This window comes from Bos indicus, chromosome 14 (genome assembly GCF_029378745.1).
Source record: "Bos indicus isolate NIAB-ARS_2022 breed Sahiwal x Tharparkar chromosome 14, NIAB-ARS_B.indTharparkar_mat_pri_1.0, whole genome shotgun sequence".
Classification (NCBI taxonomy): Eukaryota; Metazoa; Chordata; class Mammalia; order Artiodactyla; family Bovidae; genus Bos; species Bos indicus.
The window spans coordinates 68,036,922-68,060,869 of NC_091773.1; the positions used below are offsets into that span (position 1 = coordinate 68,036,922).

A 23,948-nucleotide genomic window follows, 5' to 3' on the forward strand; every position below is an offset into this window, starting at 1 on the left:
TTTGTGTGTTTTTATTTATTTATTTTGATGTTGACCATTTTTAAAGTCTTTGTTAAACTTGTTACAATATTGTTTCTTTTTTTGTCCTCAAGTCATATGGGATTTTAGCTCCCTGCTGCTGCTGCTGCTGCTGCTAAGTCGCTTCAGTCATGTCCAACTCTGTGTGACCCCATAGACGGCAGCCCACTAGGTTCCTCTGTCCCTGGGATTCTCCAAGCAAGAACACTGGAGTGGGTTGCCATTTCCTTCTTCAATGCATGAAAGTGAAAAGTGAAAGTGAAGTCGCTCAGTCGTGTCTGACTCTGCGACCTCATGGACTGCAGCCTACCAGGCTCCTCCGTCCATGGGATTTTCCAGGCAAGAGGACTGGAGTGCGGTGCCATTGCCTTCTCCATTTAGCTCCCTGACCAGGGATCAAACTTGCACCCCCTCCATTGGAAGGCAAAGTCTTAACCACTGACCGCCGGGGAAGTCGCTAAAGCATTGTTTATATTGGTTATATTTGGAGTTGGTCTTATGTGTATTATCTGTTTGTATCCTTTTCCCATTTTTCTTATATGACCTCTTGTATAATTGCTCTAAATACATCAATCTACAACTGTGGTATTAATCCATCTTACATATATTTTTACATATACTATAATCTATTTCCAATTAACTATCCTAACAACTGATTTATTTGTATGTTTCCATGTCATACCATAATCATTTGACTACCTTGATAATACAGTGCCTTCTGATATTTCCAAAACCAATCCTCCTACTCTCTAACTACACATTGTTTTCTTTTTTTCCATACTTTTCTCCGATATCTTTGGGTGTTTTTTCATCCATATAAATTCTAAGAATATTTTAGACAATTAAATCATTTTAGAATTCCATTTGGGGTTGAACTAAATTTATTATTGGCGTTGAGACAATTAATGTTTTTATGATATTGAGTTATTTCAAACCAGAAAATATTATATTCAACTTTGTTAAGATCTTTCCATTTTTTATAAGATTTTATAGTTTCCTATAGATCCTTATGGAGAAGGCAATGGCACCCCACTCCAGTACTCTTGCCTGGAAAATCCCATGGATGGAGGAGCCTGGAAGTCTGCAGTCCATGGGGTCGCTGAGGGTCGGACACGACTGAGCGACTTCACTTTCACTTTTCACTTTCACACATTGGAGAAGGAAATGGCAACCCACTCCAGTGTTCTTGCCTGGAGAATCCCAGGGATTGGGGAGCCTGGTGGGCTGCCGTCTGTGGGGTCACACAGAGTCAGACACGACTGAAGTGACTTAGCAATAGCAATAGCAATATAGATCCTTATAGATCATGTGAGCTTCTTTTTATAGATAATCCCATATTAATATACATTTTAGCACTGTTATAGTGTTTCTCCTATTTCATCTAGGAAGTTATTGCTAGAGGAAAACTGCTTTATCTCACATTTTGTATACTACCATCTTTTAAAATTCTTTCAGTTCAGTTCAGTCTTAGTTACTCATATATTTTTTAATAGAGTCTCTTGGCTTTCTAGGCATACAATTATATCATCAGCAAAAAGTGTGGTTTTATTATCTTTTCTAGTATTTATGCCAGTTATTTAACAACATAAGTTATAAAGAATGAGGGTGATAATAAGACATTCCAATCTAGCTCCTGATTTTAAGGAAAATAATTTAGTGTATCTTAGCATTTAGAATAATACTTGTGGTTGGTTTGCAGGTAGTTTTTAGCAGATGAAATGTTTCATTACTTATTATGAGTTTTTATTAGGAACAGTTCTTGAATTTGATGAAAGCCCTCTATGTTCCAAGATTTATTGCTAAGATTCCATGGGTTCTGTCCTTTAGCTGGTTGATGTAATAAATTGTGCTGATGTTCCCTGAGAGTGATTTTTTTTTTTTAATAGCAAGCCACTTCCACATTCCTTTAACAAAACTTACTTGATCTTAGTCTATCATTTTTTGAGAACTTGCTAATATTTGCTAATACAGATCTTCCTCAGCGTATGATAGGGCTATGTGCTGATAAAACCATTGTAATTTGAAAATGTCATAAGTCAAAAATGTATTTAATACACTTAGCTTACTGAATATAGAAGTTTAGCTTTGTTTACCTTAAGTGTGCTCAAACACTTACATTAGCCTACAGTTGGGAAAAATCATCTAAACACAAAGCCTATTTTGTAATAAATAAATACATTTTAGATCTTAGCAGTGATCATTTTTCACCTTCTGATTTTTATTAAGAAATCATATTTTTAGTATTAATTTTTATTATTTATTTGCAGATGCATTTGAGCTCTTTAAGTGCACTTATTTTTTTTAAACTTGTGTTTTCATCTGTCTTCTCAGGTGAATTTTCTTCTCAGTTTTATTTTCAAGTGTGAGATCTAATGTATTTTCCTCACTCAGGCTACAAAAAGGTCTTTAATGACCCAGACAACCATGATGGTGTGATCACTCACCTAGAACCAGACATCCAAGAGTGTGCAGTCAAGTGGGCCTTAGGAAGCATTACTACAGACGGAGCTAGTAGAGGTGCTGGAATCCCAGCTGAGCTATGTCAAATCCTAAAGATGATGCTATTAAAGTGCTGCACTCAGTGTGTCAGCAAATTTGGAAAATTCAGCAGTGGCCACAGGACTGAAAAATGTCAGTTTTCATTCCAATCCCAAAGAAAGGCAATGTCAAAGAATGCTGAAACTACCGTACAATTGTGCTCATTTCACATGCTAGCAAAGTAATGCTCAAAATCCTTCAAACTAGGCTTCAACAGTATGTGAACTGAGAACTTTCAGATGTACAAGCTGGATTTAGAAAAGGCAGAAGAACCAAAGATCAAATTGTTAAAATTTTTTGGATCATGGAGAAAGTAAGGGAATTCCAGAAAAACATCTACTTCTGCTTCATTGACTATGCTAAAGCCTTTGACTGTGTGGGCCACAACAAACTCTGGAAAATTCTTAAAGAGATAGGAATATCAGACCACCTGACCTGTCTCCTGAGAAATCTGTATGCAGATCAGGAAGCGATGGTTAGAACCAGACGTGAAATGAGAGACTTATTCAAAATTGGGGAAAGAGTACAGCAAGGCTGTATGCTGTCACCCTGCTTATTTAACTTCTCTGCAGAGAATCATGTGAAATGCCAGGGTGGATGAATCACAGGCTGGAATCAAGACTGCTGGGAGAAATATCAACAACCTCAGGTATGCAGATGATACCACACTAATGGCAGAAAGTGAAGAAAAACTAAAGAGCTGCTAGATGAAGGTGAAAGAGGAGAGTGAAAAAGCCAGCTTAAAACCTAACATCCAAAAAACTAAGACACTGGCATCCTATCCCATCCCTTCACGGCATATAGGAGGGGAAAAAATGGAAGGGGGAAAGAAAAGCCCAAGATTTTATTTTCTTGGGCTCCAGAATCACTGTGGATGGACCCTCCTAAGCTATCTTGTATGTTATTTTTAATATTTACTCATCTGTTTATTTATGTGTCCGCCCTTGGGTCTCAGTTGTGGTACACAGGATTTTGCCGTGTCATGAGGGATCTTCTGTTGCAGTGCACAGATTATCTAGTTGTGGTGTGTGGGCTTAGTTGCTCCACCACATGTAGGGTTTTAATTCCCTCACTAGGGATAGGACCTGTGTCTCCTGCATTGCAAGGTGAATTTTTAACCACTGGAGCACCAGGGGAGTCCCTCTTTCTTTATTTCTGTGTACATGCACAGTGGCTCAGGCGTGTCTGACTCTGCAACCCCTGGGCTATAGTCCGCCAGACTCCTCTGTCCATGGATTTTCCAGGCAAAATACTGGTGTGGGTTACCATTTCCTACTCCAGGGGATCTTCCCCACCCAGGGATCAAACCTGCGTCTACTGCACCTCCTGCATTGGCAAGAGGATTATTTTACCACTGAGCCACCTGGGAAGCCCTATCTTTTATATTTTCCAAAATGAAATACACTACTGAAATTATGACAAGGGTAGCTAGAATGGGCTATGGAGTGAGACAGATCTAGGATTTGAAACCCATTTAGTGAGAACAGAGAAGGTTTAAAGAGCAAGTGTTCTTTGCAAGGTGAACGTCTCAGGGAAAACTTCATGCAAACCACGAAATGTCTTCATATAACAGACTAAAAACTGTGACTCTGAGAGTTTCCCTCATTTGCTCAAATTGACTCAGCTTTTAAGTTTTAGAGGCAGGATTCCCAGATCAGCATGTCTAGAACCTTTTTTTAAATCTTCTGAAATTTCTTCCATAAATTCTTCTTAGTCAGGAGTTGGAAGCACTAGTTATTGCTAGCTGTTTAAAGGCTTAAGCAAAAATTTATAAATATTTCACTGAGGAAGTTCCCAGTTTTGTTTTCTATTGTACTTTTTAGTTTTCTTATTTGCAGATTTTGTAAACTGTTTTTTAATACTGAGTGTCAAATGACTTGTATTGTCATTAGAGAACACAATTTGAAGATTGTTATGTGTATCAAGCTCAAGAGGACTCAAGGTGTGGACTCAGCCCCTTCTTACCAGGCGATGTTTACCTTCTTGTCTAGGTGCATCATGGGTGCTCTCCTGGAGAGCCAGATGCAGCTCAGGTTCCTGTGCTTTAAAAAGAGACATAAAAGGACATTTGAAGGTTCTAGAGAAAAGCAGCAAAAATGCCTGCAGATTTAGGAGCTATCTAATTAGGAGAGATTAAATGAAATAGTCAAGCTCAGACAAGATTAAGGATAACAGGAAAGTGATTGATGCTTATAGAGTAATGAGAATTATCTTGGAGAGATACTCACCCATCAAATCCTAAACTTGGAACTAAGAGCATCACTTAGTTTTGAAGGAAATAGTTTTAGGACAGATGAGAGAGAACTAATTATGAACTTTTGGAATTTTCTTTTTGTTTTTGCTATAACATTTTATTATACAAAATTTCAACATACATAAAAGTAAGAAAAATCAGATATTAGAGATCTTTTGCCCAAATATGGCTTAGACTGAAAATAGAAACAGATTCTGGAATCATTTTTATAATGCACAAATAATGACTGAATGCTGGATTTTTTTAAAGGGTTTAGGATTTTTAGAATTTAAATTTTGAGGTGGATATTCCAGAAGATATTGTAAATAAGAAACTTTATGGGTAGTGAGCCTAAGTTTGACATGAGAAGGAAAACATCGGGTAGAAGGAAAGGTCACAAGTGTCCCAGAAAAATATCCTGACAACTTAGAGGGAAAAAAAAACTTAGAACAGTTGGGATGTGACAGCTTTGCAAAAGCATGAGAAATTAGATCTCTGAGCTGTGACTATAAGTCATAATTCAATTTCCTTTGCAACACTATAAAAAATTCAAAGTTTTATAAAAACAGAATGAAAGCTTATAAGAATCAAGTAATGTCACCTCTCCTTCTGACCAGAATGGAGTCACTGCTACTGGGTTTGCCTCCCCCCTCCATCATAAACAACTATAAATTTGAGCAAAACAAATGAGGTTGCTGTTTCAAAGCATTGCCTAACAGGAGGTGCGGGACTGTGGTTCTTGAGAGAAGGGAAATACACAAAGGATGCTATGGCTACCCTAATTTTCTTCCTGGGGAAAATTTTTGGCCTGTAGTTCAGGAGGGGAAAGCCCAATAGCAGTCTGGCTGAGTTGAGGGGCAGGGGTGAAAGACTGGGGCTGTGGAAGGCTGAATTTGTGACCAGAGTCCTGGAAAGGAGTAGCTAGGCAAAGGTGACCCCAGAGCTCTGGTGGGGATGCATCATAGGTGCTTGGAGAGGGCTAGCAGCCTAGTAGGAGACGGCTATTGTGAAGCTAAGAGCAGAATAGAGATAAGGGAGATTGCATGGGCTGGCTGATATGGATGCCTGGACCAGCCAGAGTAGACAAACATCACTGCATTCAGTTGAAAATCAGAGTAAGACCATATATTAAGAGTAAGTTCTAGCCATTCCTTTGGACTAAAGATAAAATAGACCTACCCTAAAGAGCATAACGGAGAAGGCAATGGCACCCCACTCCAGTATTCTTGCCTGGAAAATCCCATGGACGGAGGAGCCTGGTGGGCTGCAGTCCATGGTGTCGCTGAGGGTCGGACACGGCTAAGCGACTTCACTTTCACTTTTCACTCTCATTCATTGGAGAAGGAAATGGCAACCCACTCCAGTGTTCTTGCCTGGAGAATCCCAGGGACAGGGGAGCCTGGTGGGCTGCCGTCTATGGGGTCGCACAGAGTCAGACACGACTGAAGCGACTTAGCAGCAAAGAGCATAAAACCAAGCCTGGCATGAAAATCTACCGCTACTGTAACTGCCTGCCAGAACAAAACTCAATACTCTTTGATGGAAGGCAAAATAATCCAGACTCCGACAAGGTGTTCCTCACAATATCCAGAATACCTTTGATAATTACTTGACATGCAAAGAAACAGAAAAATATGACCAATATGGGGGGAGGGGGGAAGGTGCTCAATAAAAATTAACCCTGAGGTGGCCAAGATGTTATATTTAGCCAATAAAGACTTTCAAATAACTACTATAAATATGTCAATGGCTTGAAGGAAAAGATGGATGTAAAAATTAAACAGGGGAGGGATGTTCAGTGGGAGGGGACATGGATAAAACTATGACTGATTCATGTTGATGTTTGGTAGAAAGCAACACAATATTGTGGAGAAGGCAATGGCAACCCACTCCAGTACTCTCGCCTGAAAAACCCCATGGATGGAGGAGCCTGGTGGGCTGCCATCTATGGGGTCACACAGAGTCAGACATGACTGAAGCGACTTAGCAGCAGCAGCAACACAATATTGTAAAGCAAGTATCCTCCATTTAAAAATAAATACATTAAGAAAAGGATTAAACAAATAAGGAATATTAGCATGCAAATGGAAATTATAAAAGAAGAGTTAGATGAAGATTCTAGAACAGAAAACTAAATATCAGAAAAGTAAAAATAAAATGAGCAGTCTCTTTAACTTGTGGGACAAGTACTCTAATGTATATAGTATCTGAAAAGAGAAAAGGACAGAAGACAGGAAGCAGGAGGGGAGGGGAGTGAAGAGGGGAAAAAAAGAGAAAGCAAGAGAGAGACAGAACGGGCCAGAAAAAGTATTTGAAGAAACAGTGGCTGAGATCTTTCCAAAGTTAGAGTCAAGAAGCTCAACAAATAGAGTGTGAGATAAATACAAAACAAACCACACCTTGGCACGTTCTAGTGAAGTTGATGGAAAACCATGATAAAGATAAAATCTTTAAGAAGTCAAGATTAAGAGACACATTAGGCTCAGGGGAATAACAACAGAAATTACTGACTAAGTTTTTTGCAACTCTGGTGGCCAGAAGACAGTGAAAAATTATCTTTAAAGTGCTAGAAGGGGGAAAAAATAACTGTCAACCCAGAATTCTTTATCTAGTAAAAGTATCTTTGAAAAATGAAGATGAAATAGAAATGATCAAATAAGCAGAAGCTGAGAGGACTTATTGCCAGAAGATATGCACTGTAAGAAATACTAAAGGAAATTCTTCATGTGAAAAGGAAGTGGTGCCGAGTGGAAGCTAAGCCTACAGGTGGGAATGAAAGAACACCAGCAATGGTAAGTATACATACAGTCATCTCGCGGCATCTACGGGGGAGCTGGTTTTAGGACCCACCAAAATACACCAAGGATCATCCCTCATAGTTCACTCGGTAAAAAATCTGCAAGGCAGGAGACCCGGGTTCGATTCCTGGGTCTGGAAGTCCCTTGAAGAAGGAATTGGAAACCCACTCCAGTATTCTTGCCTGGAAAATTCCATGGACAGAGGAGCCTGGCAGGCTAGAGTCCATGGGGTCACAAGAGTTGGACACAATTTAGTGACTAAACCACCACCAAAATATACTAAATACTGTGGATGCTCAAGCCCCATACTCAACACTCCATATCTGTAGTTCTGCATCCACAGATTCAACCAACCACAGATCGTGTGACTATAATAGTTACTAGGGGAAAACAAACTCTGTGCATACATGGACCCATGCTGTTCAAATCCATGTTGCTCAAGGGTCAACTGTATACATTTTTAAACCTTTTTTTCTCTTAATTTTTAAAAAAAACATTTGATTATTTACCATAAAAAAAAAAATTACAATTCTAGTCTAGAATTTATAATGTGTTCTTAGTGTTAACAAAATCCATGAGAGAAATAGCAAAAAGAATGGTATGGGTGCTAAGGCTCTGACTTTATATGAAGTGGTAGAATATTAATCAGAATTAGATGTTGATAAGGTGAGGATCCATATTGTGACCTGAGGGTAACCAAACTTTTATGATATGCCCGGAACTGAGTTGTTTTCCAGAATGTTTAGTCACCTTATCTCACATTTGAGGCAAATGAAATAAAATGGGCAAGATGGTACATTTAAACCCAGTTGAAGCGATACCTGCATTAAGTGCAGATTGACTACGCATATGACTTAAAAGCAGACATCAGCCTGGATGGAAAAGTAAGACTTGGGGCTTTCCTAGTGGTGCAGTGGTTAAGGCTCCTTGCTTCCACTGCAGATGGCATGGGTTTGATACCTGGTCCGGGAAGTAAGATCTCGCATGCCCCATGACATGGCCATGAATAAATAAAGTAGACTGCTTTATGAAAAATAAGGCTCAACTATGGGAAGTTAATAAGGAATGCATTTATAGATATATAGCCCCAAATAGGTTGTAATTTTTGGAGAAGGAAATGGCAACCCACTCCAGTGTTCTTGCCTGGAGAATCCCAGGGACGGGGGAGCCTGGTGGGCTGCAGTCTATGGGGTCGCACAGAGTTGGACACAACTGAAGCGACTTAGCAGCAGCAGCAGCAGGTTGTAATTTTAAAAATGGAAAAAACATTCCTGGTGAACAGTAAGCCTAAGAAATCAAACGTAGCAGTATTAGTACCTGACAAAATAGACGTCAAAACAAAAAATATTACAAAGGATTTTAAAAGACTTTTCATAGTGTTCAAGTGTCAATTCGTCAGGAAAACATATACTCCTGAATATGTATGTAACCAGTACCAGAGCTTCAAAAGGCAGGAAGTGAAACTGGCAGAACGAAGGAAGACAGTCATAGCTGGGTATTTTAATGCTCTCAGTAATTGACAGGATAAACAGATTTTAAAAATCAATAAGGACAAGGAAGATATGAACAAGCCTCTCTCACCTTAACCTTATTAACATTTACAGAACACCATACCCAACCCCTGCAGAACGTACATTCTTCTCAAGCTATATCCGCCAAGGTACACCATAATCTGTCACACAAATAAGCATCTAAGTTTCAGAAGCAATTTAAATCATGCAGAATATGTACTTTGGCCACAGTAGAAACTAATTAGAAGCTAATAACAAAAGGAATAACAATAAGATACTTAGAAATGGCCCAAACATTTGGAAATTAAACTGTAATTTTAAATAACCGATAGGTCAAAGAAGAAATCATACGATAACAGCAGAAAGATTTTTTGAGTGAATGAAAATATTAAAGTTTGAAACTTTAACGTGTGCGTGTGTGCGTGCCTGTGTGCGTGTGATCACACATTGTAAAGAACAGAAATTACTTTAAAAAATAAAAGAAAATGGAGACCTGAAAAAAAAAAAAGAAAATATTAAAGTTTGTAAAATATAACCAAACAGCATTTAGAGAGAAATACATAACTTAATTTTTTTTTTCCTATTATTTGGCTGGGCCATGCGGCAGGCAGAGATCTTAGTTCCCATGCCAAGAATTGAACCCATGACCTTTACAGTGGAAGTGTGGTTTCATAACCACTGGACCACCAGGGAAGTCCCAAGAAAGCAAAAGAGACACAGATGTATAGAACAGTCTTTTGGACTCTGGGGGAGAGGGAGAGGGTGGGATAAGTTGGGAGAATGCATTGAAACATGTATAATATCATATATGAAACAAATCACCAGTCCAGGTTCGATGCATGATACAGGATGCTCAGGGCTGGTGCACTGGGATGACCCAGAGGGATGGTATGGGGAGGCAGTGGGAGGGGGGTTCAGGATGGGGAGCACGTGTACACCCGTGGCAGATTCATGTTGATGTATGGCAAAACCAATACAATATTGTAAAGTAATTAGCCTCCAATTAAAATAAATTTATATTAAAAAATAAATAAATACTTATACTAGAAACAAAGGTTTCAAATCAGCTCCCTAAATTTTCAATTTGAAAAGCAGAATAAACTCAAATGGGTAGAAAGAAGGAAAATAGTAAAGTCAGGATTAACAACATAGAAAGTAGACAAACCGTAAAGAAAATAAAAAGTCAGTTCTTTGAAAAGATTGATAAAAGTATTACCCCCTAGCAAGACTGATTAGGGAAAAAGTGGCCCTGTAGGCAAAAGTGAAAAACTCAGAGAACTATGAAGTCACTGCTGTTAATTAGGGGAGATGTGCACTCGTGTGCTGTTGGGTGTAAAGATGAAAGTCTAGAAAGTCATTTTTCTAGGCTCACCGATTTTTGAGAAAAACATTAAAGCATTTTTTTTTTTTGCCCATTTTTTCAACTGCAACCCAAAAAGGAAACACTAAGAAGAGATAAAGTGGGAGAAGGTGGATGTACATATGGTTAAGTAGTATAGAATCTATGAATGGAGGTTCACAGATATTTTATAAGACTTGAAATACAAAAAAAAGCACAAATAATCCCATTGTGAAAACATTAGTCTTATTTTTATTTCTTTTGGAAGCTTGCTGCTGCTGCTGCCGCTAAGTCGCCTCAGTTGTGTCCAACTCTTAGCGACCTCATGGACTGCTGCCTACCAGGCTCCTCCATGGGCTTCTCCAAGCAAGAGTACTGGACTGGGGTGCCATAGGGAGACTATATATATATATATATTTATATTTATATATTTTATATATAAATTTTTATATATTTTTAATATAAAAGTATAAATTTTATATATATATGTATATAAAACCTAGTTAATCATAATACTTGGTTCACACTATCCTCTTTGAGCATAACTATCTTTTCTTTTCAGTTATTTTTTATTAACAATTATTTAATGAAAATCTAAGAACCTGCCATTCAATGTAAGATCTATAGTGATCCCTAAGTTAAACCTACCTATGTGCTATCTTCCTCAACTCCAGAAACAATTATCCTAAATTTTCTTTATTACTTTTAATGTTATTTTTAAACAATATGTTGTTTCATTTTGCTTTGTTTTTTTAATATTTCAGACTTACTTTTCTCAATATTATGTAACTAAAATTCACCCATGTTGTCATGGGTGTAGCTCATTCATTCTATTGGGTGACTGTCACAGAATAATTTATCTATTTGGCTACTGTGACTATCCTTTTTTTAATTCCCCAAAATATGAGTGTTTGGGTAGTTGCACAAGTATTTGCCTAGGAGTAGAATTGCAACATCATGAGACATGACTTTACCAGATGATGCCAAACTGTTTTCCAGAATGGATGTAGTGATTTACACTTCTGTTTGCAATATAGAGGTGATTCTGTTGATTCATATCCTTTCCAATATTTGGCATCATCAGATTTCTAAACGTTTGCCAATTAAATGGGTATAAAATGCTGTCTCATAGTCTTGATTCACATTGGCCATGAATGTTACTTCTTCTGTGAAGTGACTCTTCCTTTCTTTTTCCTGCTTTTCTATTGGATTATTTGTTGTTTTCTTATTAACTTGAAGGAGTTCTGTGTATACCTTAATAACAGTATTATCTTTTATATATGTTTCAGATACCTTCCCTAGTCTTATCTTTTCACTTTTGAAAAGTCTTTTTGATGAGCCAAAGTTCTTTGTTTTACTGTAGTTGAATAGCTCAAGCTTTTATTTGACAGCCATTACAGGTTAATGTATTTAAAAGATCTATGGTCAGTCACCTAGAAAACTCAAAATGTTTTAAAGTTTTGCACTTGACAAATGATCTTTAATCCATGTATAACTGATTTTTGTATTTGGTATGAGGTAGGGATTCAATTTCACTTTGTTTCCTTTTATAGATAATTGTATCTGTCTTCATTGTTTTCAAATAGGAAAAGTGACAGAAAGCCTAAGAAGAAAAATCTCACAGCAGATATTTTTCTCATTGGAGTCAAAGAAAAGAAAGCCATGCCACCCATTTGAAAGAACACAAATCTAATGCGATGCCCAAATTTATCATCACATTGCAGGAATGGAAAGAGCCTTCAGAGTCATATAATTCATCACTCAGCCCCCAGAGATACTTCAGCTAAATCGCCCAGGACAAATTAGTATCTGACTCACATTTTAAGATATCACTGGGAAAAAATTTCTCATTCCAACCCTTGGTTGTTTTTCTTAGAAAATTTCTCCTCTGCCTAGTCATAGAATCATGCTCATTTCCTTTATATTGAACCCTACTGGAAAATAATTTATTGTAATAATAATCTGCACATGGATCACAAATCTCCCTAAAGATCATAAACTCAAATTAGTTTAAATTAGAATTATAGATAAAGGTTTTGAATACTTGTCCATTAAAACTTTCACTGATCTACAAAACATTTACTTCCCTTTTGGACAATAAAAGAGTCAGAGCACTGATGCAGTGATGGCAGGGATCATTAATAGCATAGAGAATATTTATCTTTTTTTAATTGAAAAATATTGAGAAGTAGCGAAAGTGTTAGTTACTCAGTCATGTCCAACTCTTTGTGACCCCATGAACTATAGCCCTACAGTCCAGCTCTGTCCATGGGATTCTCCAGGCAAGAATACTGGAGTGGGTTGCCATTCCCTTCTCCAGGGGATCTTGCCAACGCATGGACCGAACCCAGGTCTCCTGCATTACAGGCAGATTCTTTACTGTCTGAGCCACTAGGGAAGCCCTGAAAATTATTACATCCATTTAATTTTATTTAAGTCTAGTCAATTTATTTTTGCCTTTCAAAGGGAGGGAATAAATACATGTATAGAGTTAGAAATAATAATTGTTTTACACAATAAAAGCACCAGCAAATGCCAAAAAATGATTTGCAAACTATGAGTTTAAAGCTAATTCTCAAATCTTGGAACTTCTTTAAATAACAGGGAAACAAGGGACATAAATAATTAAGTAGATACTAGTTCCATTTTGGCCAATCATGTGCAGAAAATAGAGTGGGAAAGCCCTTCTTACAATTCAAATACAAGATGATATTCTTGGATAGATATTTTACCTAGTAATAAAAGTCATAAGGATCTTCATATTTGTAAAGAAATGGATAAAATCCAGAAAACTTACTCCAACTTGATAATTTTGAGAAAGGCCATAAATTATTTCATCTCTTTCTGCTATTTTCTCGTGTTCTTCCCTGGTGACGTTTTCTTCTAAACACCTCTCAGTTTGCTTGCGTTTGACATTCTCACTGCACATTCTTTGTCATAGACTGAAATTTAGTACTTCTTTCTAAGGGACCGTTTGAGTTACGGTTCTTCCACACAGCTTTAGTGTTCTCAAGACAGGTACCCAAGGAGTGAGTCATAAAGGTGGAAGTTGATGATAGCTTTATTGCTTTTATGGACAATAGCAAACAGCAATACACATTTAGGGATGGGGCTAGGGGGATGATATGTTAACATTAATTTCCTTTTATTTAGAAAAGTATCTTATAAAGGAATGCCGATAATAGCAATCTAAAGAAAGCCCTAATTGAGGTTGGTGCTAAAACCATTCAAATGCTGAAATAGACTTTAAAACTAAACTGGAGGCTACATTCTCTGAGAATTAGTAAATGAGCTAGAAGTTATATTTCTGGTTTTGTTTTATGTTCAAAGACGTGTACTCACAACTTTTGCCCCATTAAACTGGAAGTTACACAAGCTCTTTGGGTTCGGATCAAAGAGTTCTTGGTTTCTGGCTTTGCCTCTGCCATAATCTGATGAGTTTTGACCGAATCACTCTATGTTTCATCTGCTTTTGTTACTATATTAAATGGAGATGACAGTTTACAAGGCTTTTGTTAGAAATAAAAGTACTTCAGTATGATTACCTACTACACGCTATGTTTACGAGTGCAATTCCTTATTTGCCCTCGAAGTGATTCAGAAGGCATCTGGATCCTGGTCTATCTCCATTCTTGGTTTAGAACTAAAAACAGGAAAGCAAAGACCTACTGAAAAAAAGACCATACAAAAGCCCCAAAGCATATGTTAATATATATTTTAAAGAAAGAAATGGGAAGAAGTAAAAGCATCATTTTTGTCATTCAAGCAAAGATCAAAGAATTACATTGGAGACTGTCCATGTGAAAGGGTCCAAGCATACCTGTGAGTGTGTTTCTGAGTCAGACATAGACAGAGAAGGGCAGGTAAGGAGGCCCTTCTGAGTCCCCCTCTCGTGGGCCAACAACACGTCTGGTCCAGGGGAGGACATGTGGCCTTTCCGTCGCCCTGGCAGGGCTCTCCAGGGGGTCCCCAGCAGGACTGGAGGAGGGGCTGTGTTCCCAAACTGAATCAGCTCAGAGCCGGTTCCCACCATTCAGTTTGGTTCATGTTTGGTTCCTGGCAACAGTCCAGAAAAGATAAGGTGCCGATGCCTAAGAAAGAAGGGGACAAAGAAGCAGATGGGTGGTGGAGGGTCACTCTTTACCATATTTCTTGCCCTGTTCACTGGTGGATGATTGGCCATTGTTGATTTTTCCTTTCATTGAACACTTTTATGTGTTGGGAAAGATGCTGTCCTTCAGACTTTTTAATTTAGATTTTTTTATTGAGTGAGGTTGGTTTACAATGTTGTGTTCATTTCTGTTGCTCAGCAAAATGATTCAGTTATACATGTATATGTATATACTTTGTTTTTTAAAATAATTTTTTTCCATTATGGTTTATCATGAAATACTGAATATAGTTCTCTGTGCTATAGTAAGACCTTGTTGCTCACTGTCCTTTAGGTTTGTTATCTGTGGCTCCAATGGAACATATAGTCAGTGTCTTTCTCAGGGAATTCATAGGATATTCTTATCACTCCCAGAATGGCTTGCCATTGGCCATGGTTCTTTTGTTTAAAATTTTTAAAGGCTTATGTAAGGGGCTTCCCAGATGGCACTAGTGGTAAAGAACCCACCTGCCAATGCAGGAGACACAAGAGACGTGCATTCAGTCCCTGGGTCTGGAAGATTGCATGGCAAACCACTGCAATATTTTTGCCTGGAAAATCCCTTGGACAGAGGAGCCTGGCAGGTTACAGTTCATAGGCTCGCAAAGAGTTGAACACAACTGAAGTGACTTAGCATGCACGTGAGAAGCATTTGTATGGCAAGTGTGAGAGAGAAGAGTTGAAATGGGGGCAGGAGTTGTCTTGGGTAGTGGGGAATGTCAGGAAGGAGCAGAAACAAGCAAACCCCAGAAAATGTATCAAAGTAAAATCCTGACGTTCTGAGACACAATGGCAATAAACGCTTACATATTAAGAAGTATGTCACCTAGAGGGACAATAACAAGATCACAGTATGAATTGGTGAAATGTTTCAAATTTTAATGGTTTGTTTGGTTTTTTTAAAAATCTATTTAGGAAAAATTACAGACATAATTTTACTTGTCTTGGAAACTTTGTATTTGGTTTCCAGGTACAAAAAATATTTGAGCTTTTAAGTCTTACCTTTAACATAGAGGACCAAAGGAGAAACTTAAGGGGTAGAAGCATCATTACTTTTGAGGAAAAAAAAATGGCTTTGTGACAACTAAGGTTGAGTTGAAAATAGCATCACACATTCTGTGTGCACAGGACACAATGACATCTGAAGGTGGCCAACAGCAAAGCCGGGTCTAAAAATGCTTTTTTTGATGAGGTGGAGAAGGAAATGGCAACCCACTCCAGTGTTCTTGCCTGGAGAATCCCAGGGATGGGGGAGCCTGGTGGGCTGCCTTCTCTGGGGTCACACAGAGTCGGACACAACTGAAGCGACTTAGCAGCAGCAGCGGCAAGTACAGCTGGAATGTCAGCCCAGGCCACCTGCGCCACCTTCCTTGCTCAGTTCAGTTCAGTTCAGTCTCTCAGTCGTGTCCGACTCTTTGTGACCTCATGGACTGGAGCACGCCAGGCCTCCCTGTCCATCACCAACTCCCGGAGCTTGTTCAAACTCATGTCCATTGAGTCAGTGATGCCATCCAGCCATCTCATCCTTTGTCGTCCCCTTCTCCTCCTGCCTTCAATCTTTCCCAGCAGCAGGGTCTTTGCCAATGAGTCAGCTCTTCGCATCAGGTGGCCAAAGTACTGGAGCTTCAGCTTCAGCATCAGTCCTTCCAATGAATATTCAGGACTGATTTCCTTTCGGATGGACTGGTTGGGTCTCCTTCCTTGCTCCTCCAGCCCAAATCTTTCCTTCCTCTGCAGTCCCACAGCCTCTTATTATCATCTCTCACTCAGGTCACCTATCATGTGCCCTAAACAGCCCCTATAAAGTGTCTCAAGAACTTAGGCCACAATTCAGATGAAGTTTCCTAGAAACAGAGCCAAAGATGCACTTCACGTGTAAGCGATAGACTGAAGGAGTTCTCGTGGGAGGTGTCTGTAGGGTGGGGAGTGCAGCGGGATCCGAAGGGGAAGGAGGTGTGTTCCATCCAGTCCTCTTCAAGCTTTGGAGCATAAAGTGTATTGCAGAGTCTGTCCTGCCTTCAAACAGGTGAGCAAAACTTGTATACCCTTCCCCTGAGCTCTGACCTTGGATGAGGGCATCTTCGCTCTGGGCAAAGTGGCTTCCATTGCCCAAGGGCAATCCTCTGGACAAGGTTGCAGGGAGAGGGTTTAGTTGGAGCCCAAGCAGAAGCAAGGGGGACAAGCACACCAACCAGCAGATAAAAAGGATTCCAAGGGATCTGGGTGAGGGTCCCATACCTGTGTCAAATTGGCATGGGAATCAGCATCATGTTTCCAGAGTGGGCAGAACATTTCTGGAAGAGAATTAACTGAAACACAGACAGACCTGGGCCTAGGGTTCACTTGGCAGGAACCAGCATGGACCAATCAAGACCCAAGACCAAATGATAATAGTAAGAGTAATCAATAACAGCTGATAGTGATATAGTGTTTACTGCATGCCAGACCCTATGCTAAGTCCTCTACCTAAATGAACACATTCATTCTTTGCAATAGCCCAAAGAAGTAGGTACTGATCTTATTCCCAGTTTACAGAGGAGAATATTAATTTATAGGTGAGGAAGTAGCCGTTCTTGGAGAAGTTATGTAACTTCACTCAGGTTATAAACCAAACAGGTGACTGACCTGAGTTTTGAATCCAGATAGTTTCTACTCTGAGTCCTTGTGCTCTATACGACCTTTCTGCATATTGCCTCCCCTTTCCAGAATTTAGCTACCATGCCAGCAAAGTGAGGATGATGTGTATGAGTTTCATATTGCTGCTGAAACAAATTCTCACAAACTTGGTGGCTTAAAACAATGCACATTTATGATTTTACAGTCGGGAGATCAGAAGTTTGAAATGGGTTTCATGGGGCTAAAATCAAGGTATCAGCTGGCCCGAGTTCCTCCTGGAGGACCTGGGGAGAATCTGGTTCCTGGCCTTTTCCAGCTTCTAGAAGGCTCCCTGGTTTGTGGCCCCTCCCTCTTTCTTCAAAGCCATCAGAGTAGCATCGGTGCATCTCTCTCTCACTCTGACTCTCCAGCCTCCCTCTTTCAATTATAAGAACCCTTAGTGACTACATTTGGCCACCCAGATAATCCAGGATAATCTTCCCTTATTTCATCATATCTGCAAAGTACTTTTTGCTGAAGTAGTATATTCATATGTCCTGGGGATTAGGGTGTGGACATCTTTGAAGGTCATTATTCTGCCTACCCCTGGAGAAGGAACTGGCAACCTACTCCAATATTCTTGCCTGGAGAAGCCTTGTACAGAAGGGCCTGGGGGGCTGCAGTCCATGAGGTCACAAAACTGTCGAACACGACTGAGCGACTGAGCACAAGCATACTGCCACAGTGAGGCAAAGAGCAGCCTCAGCTTTATTTTTGACCACCTAGCCTGGCAGAAGGAAGATTTAATATATTTTAATTTTAATTATAGGTGGCTCAGTGGTAAAGAATTCGTCTACCAACGCAGGAGACGCGAGTTCTATCTCTGGGTCAGGAGGATCCCCTGGAGGAGGAAATGGCAGCCCACTCTAATAATCTTGCCTGGGAAATCTTATGGACAGAGCAGCTTGGCAGGTTGCAGTCACAGGGTCATGAAGAGTCGGACACAACTGATTAAGCATGCAAGCAATTTTAACTCTGGAAGAAGAAACTCTCATTTCTTTCACATCTGAGTTAATAAACTGAGATTCATACTTGGTATTGGGGCTTGTAGACACATCTTATCCCTGGTAGCTGAGCTGGTAAAGAATCCGCCTGCAATGCAGGAGACCCTGGTTTGATTCCTGGGTTGGGAAAATCCCCTGGAGAAGGGATAAGCTACCCATTCCAGTATTCTTTCCTGGAGAATTCCATGGACGGTATAGTCCATGGAGTCAAAAAGAGTCAGACACAACTGAGCCACTTTCACTTTCATACACATCTTATAAGCCACTTCCACTCATTCATTCATTTAACTAACATTTACTTACCACCTGCCAGTGGCTGTTATGTGAGACAAATGATCTTTTAGTATGTTTTAGCCACTTGACATTTTTGAGGTCAACTTGTTGGGGTCTAGGCTACACTAACTACTGTCAGTTCAGTTCAGTTCAGTCACTCAGTCATGTCCGACTCTTTGCAACCCCATGAACTACAGCACGCCAGGTCTCCCTGTCCTTCACCTACTCCCAGAGTTCACCCAGATTCATGTCCATCGAGTCAGTGATGCCATCCAGCCATCTCATCTTCTGTTGTCCCCTTCTCCTCCTGCCCCCAATCCCTCCCAGCATCAGAGTCTTTTCCAATGAGTCAACTCTTCGCATGAGGTGGCCAAAGTACTGGGGTTTCAGCTTTAGCATCATTTCTTCCAAAGAAATCCCAGGGCTGATCTCCTTTAGAATGGACTGGTTGGATCTCCTTGCAGTCCAAGGGACTCCCAAGAGTCTTCTCCAACACCACAGTCCAAAAGCATCAATTCTTCGGTGCTCAGCCTTCTTCACAGTCCAACTCTCACATCCATACATGACCACAGGAAAAACCATAGCATTGACTAGACGAAACTTTGTTGGCAAAGTAATGTCTCTGCTTTTGAATATGCTATCTAGGTTGGTCATAACTTTCCTTCCAAGGAGTAAGCATCTTTTAATTTCATGGCTGCAATCACCATCTGGAGTGATTTTGGAGCCCAAAAAAGTAAAGTCTGACACTGTTTCCACTATTTCCCCATCTATTTCCTGTGAAGTGATGGGACCAGATGCCTTGATCTTCATTTTCTGAATGTTGAGCTTTAAGCCAACTTTTTCACTCTCCACTTTCACTTTCATCAAGAGGCTTTTTAGTTCCTCTTCACTTTCTGCCATAAGGGTGGTATCATTTGCATATCTGAGGTTATTGATATTTCTCCTGGCAATCTTGATTCCAGCTTGTGCTTTTTCCAGTCCAGCGTTTCTCATGATGTACTCTGCATATAAGTTAAATAAGCAGGGGGACAATATACAGCCTTGATGTACTCCTTTTCCTTTTTGGAACCAGTCTGTTGTTCCATGTCCAGTTCTAACTCTTGCTTCCTGACCTGCAAACAAATTTCTCAAGAGGCAGATCAGGTGGTCTGGTATTCCCATCTCTTTCAGAATTTTCCACAGTTTATTGTGATCCACACAGTCAAAGGATTTGGCATAGTCAATAAAGCAGAAATAGATGTTTTTCTGGAACTCTCTTACTTTTTCCATGATCCAGCGGATGTTGGCAATTTGATCTCTCGTTCCTCTGCCTTTTCTAAAACCAGCTTGAACATCAGGAAGTTCATGGTTCACATATTGCTGAAGCCTGGCTTGGAGAATTTTGAGCACTGCTTTACTAGCGTGTGAGATGAGTACAATTGTGCAGTAGTTTGAGCATTCTTTGGCATTGCCTTTCTTTGGGATTGGAATGAAAACTGACCTTTTCCAGTCCTGTGGCCACTGCTGAGTTTTCCAAATTTGCTGGCGTATTGAGTGCAGCACTTTCACAGCATCATCTTTCAGGATTTGAAATAGCTCAACTGGAATTCCATCACCTCCACTAGCTTTGTTCATAGTGATGCTTTCTAAGGCCCACTTGACTTCACATTCCAGAATGTCTGAGTCTAGGTCAGTGGTCACACCATCGTGATTATCTGGGTCGTGAAGATCTTTTTTGTACAGTTCTTCTGTGTATTCTTGCCATCTCTTCTTAGTGTCTTCTGCTTTTGTTAGGTCCGTACCATTTCTGTCCTTTATCGAGCCCATCGTTGCATGAAATGTTCCCTTGGTATCTCTAATTTTCTTGAAGAGATCCCTAGTCTTTCCCATTCTGTTGTTTTCCTCTATTTCTTTGCATTGATTGCTGAAGAAAGCTTTCTTATCTCTTCTTGCTATTCTTTGGAACTCTGCATCCAGATGCGTATATCTTTCCTTTTCTCCTTTGCTTTTCACTTCTCTTCTTTTTACAGCTATTTGTAAGGCCTTCCCAGACAGCCATTTTGCTTTTTTGAGTTTCTTTTCCATGGGGATGGTCTTGATCCCTGTCTCCTGTACAATGTCACGAACCTCATTCCATAGTTCCTCAGGCACTCTATCAGATCTAGGCCCTTAAAGCTATTTCTCACTTCCACTGTATAATCATAAGGGATTTGATTTAGGTCATACCTGAATGGTCTAGCGGTTTTCCCTACTTTCTTCAATTTCAGTCTGAATTTGGCAATAAGGAGTTCATGGTCTGAGCCGCAGTCAGATCCTGGTCTTGTTTTTGCTGACTGTATAGAGCTTCTCCATCTTTGGCTGCAAAGAATATAATTAATCTGATTTTGGTATTGCCCATCTGGTGATGTCCATGTATAGAGTCTTCTCTTGTGTTGTTGGAAGAGGGTGTTTGTTATGACCAGTGCATTTTCTTGGCAAAACTCTATCAGTCTTTGCCCTGCTTCATTCCGTATTCCAAGGCCAAATTTGCCTGTTACTCCAGGTGTTTCTTGACTTCCTACTTTTGCATTCCAGTCCTCTATAATGAAAAGGACATCTTTTTTGAGTGTTAGTTCTAAAAGGTCTTGTAGGTCTTCATAGAACCTTTCAACTTCAGCTTCTTCTGCGTTACTGGTTGGGGCATAGACTTGGATTACTGTGATATTGAATGGTTTGCTTTGGAAACGAACAGAGATCATTCTGTCGTTTTTGAGATTGCATCCAAGTACTGCATTTCGGACTCTTTTGTTGATCATGATGGCTACTCCATTTCTTCTGAGGGATTCCTGCCCGCAGTAGTAGATATAATGGTCGTCTGAGTTAAATTCACCCATTCCAGTCCATTTCAGTTCACTGATTCCTAGAATGTCAACGTTCACTCTTGCCATCTCTTGTTTGACCACTTCCAATTTGCCTTGATTCATGGACCTGACATTCCAGGTTCCTATGCAATATTGCTCTTTACAGCATCGGACCTTGCTTCTATCACCAGTCACACCCACAGCTGGGTATTCTTTTTGCTTTGGCTCCATCCCTTCATTCTTTCTGGAGTTATTTCTCCACTGATCTCCAGTAGCATTTTGGGCACCTACTGACCTGGGGAGTTCCTCTTTCAGTCCTATCATTTTGCTTTTTCATACTGTTCATGGGGTTCTCAAGGCAAGAATACTGAAGTGGTTTGCCATTCCCTTCTCCAGTGGACCACATTGTGTCAGATCTCTCCGCCATGACCCGCCCATCTTGGGTTGCCTAATGGCTTAGTTTCATTGAGGTAGACAAGGCTGTGGTCCGTGTGATTAGATTGACTAGTGCAACTTTAAAAGTGAGCACTAGAGAGTAGGTGCCTCAGAGTCTAGCAGATGCCTTGTTATTTGGATTAAATCATTGTAGTTTTTTAAAATGTCTTATTTTTTAAATTTTAAATATTTATTTATTTGGCTGTCTCGTATCTTAGTTGTGGCACAGAGGATCTTTGCTGGGTCAGGCAGGATCTTTCCTTGCAGCGCACAAAGTCTCCAGTTGCAGCACTCAAGTTTAGTTGCTCCGCAGCATGTAGGATCTTAGTTTTCCGACCAGGGTTCAGACCTGCACCCCCTGCCCTGCAAGGCAGGTTCCCAACCACTGGACCACCAGGGAAGTGCCCATCTATAATTTTTAAAATTGTGATAAAATACTCATAAAATTTACCATCTTCATCATTTTTAAGTGTGCATACAGTTCAGTAGTGTTAGTATATTCATATTGTGAAAGAGATCTCCAGAACTTTTTCATCTCACAAAACTGAAATCTACACCCATTAAACAATAGCTCTCCATTTCCTGCACACTCTGCCACTGGCAGCCTCCGTTCTACATTCTGAGTTTAACTACTCTAGATGCCTCATGTAAGTGGAATCATAGCGAATGTATATTTTTGTGACTGGTTTATTTTAATTAACAAAATGTCCTACAGGTTCCTTCAAGTTGCAGCATGTGTCAGACTCTCCTTCCTTTTTAAGACTGAATAATATTCCACTGTAAGTATATATTCCATTTTGTTTATCCATTCATCTATTGATGCACATTTGAGTAGCTTATCTGTAATGCTTTCAGGGTGTAGGAGCCATCTTTACAGGAGGTGGACCCCGCAGGCAACATTATAGTTTGGCTTAAATCTTCACCTCCTACAGATTCTAGCCACCAACTGCATTTCTTTTTCTTTTCCTCATCTTTATTTAATTTTTTTATTTGTATACAATTTTTAAAGGTTACTTTCCAGTTACAGTTATTACAAAATAGCGGTTGTATTCCCTGTTGCATACAATACATCTTTGAACCTGTCTTACTCCCAATAGTTTACACCTCCCACTCCACTACCGCTACTACTGCATTCTAATTCCGAAATGACAAATTCGGGGATTTAGGAATGGTAGCTGAATCAAAGTAGGTACAGAGGCAAAATATGTATTTTGAAAAAATACGTGAGGAGTCACTAGTAAATTTCTCCCCATATTTTGTTATTCTGTGTATAAGAGAACAAATCTACACACACACAAAAAAAAGTTTGAAAATAGGAGTAATGGAAAGCATTACTATAAAATGTAAAGCCTAAACTTGACATCAAAACACCCCAAATTATATTCATTATTCTGAAAATTTCTATTTGCCTCATGCTGAAGCACAGAATAGAATTTTAGAGCTCTTTTATGATTATGCGTAGCTTTTTGGTCTATTATCCAAATAGGAGGCCTATAATTTATGCCTCCTATCTTGAAAAAAATGTTTTTCAACTTTACATTAAAACAGAAAAAGAATCTTTCAAAAGCCAACTTAGGTCAGAAGTTAGAGTTGTTTCTTCAACTCAACAACGAATAAAATTTGGGTATTTCGTTTTTAAAAAAGAACAGTGACACTCTACGATGGTGTCTATCCCATAGAAATGTTGGCAATGTGTACAAGGTTGTACGAACAAAAACATTCATTGGATTGTTGCCTGTATAAAGAGAATAGAAATGTCGTAAACATCGAACGACAAGAGAATAGTTCTATAAATCACGGTACATCAATACTATAGAATAATATGTATCCATTTAAAAGAAAGTAGTAGATCACTATATGCTCATCTGGAAATAGCTCCAAACAAATTGTTAAGTTAAATTAACCCAAGGCACAGATTAATACATAGAGTATTCATTATTTCAATCCTTTTTTATTTTCTTGAGAGCCAACTGCCTAATAGCTAGTTGTGAGAATTTAATGAGGTATAATTCATGCAAAACTTAATTAGAAACCATGTAAAACTTGCTTAGAACACTGGCACATATATTAAGTGCTCCAAAATGTTAGTTCTTTTACTAGACAACATTCTGCTTATGTAAGCAGCAGCAGCAGCAAGCAGAATAATGAAATAAGCAGAATAACCTCCAAGAATAA

General features: G+C 39.4%; 1 long non-coding RNA gene across 6 annotated transcripts in view; it reads left to right on the plus strand.

The window, feature by feature from the left end:
- Positions 1–23,948, plus strand: part of LOC139186963 (uncharacterized) — a 39,985-nt gene that overhangs the window by 10,551 nt on the left and 5,486 nt on the right. For 4 of the 6 annotated variants that reach the window (XR_011570660.1, XR_011570661.1, XR_011570656.1 and 1 more), the window contains exon 4: positions 2,410–22,552. This is a non-coding gene — a long non-coding RNA (uncharacterized lncRNA). Of the gene's footprint in view, positions 1–92; positions 22,553–23,948 lie in introns of all 6 variants that reach the window. The other 2 variants (XR_011570659.1, XR_011570657.1) reach the window with 2 other exon arrangements.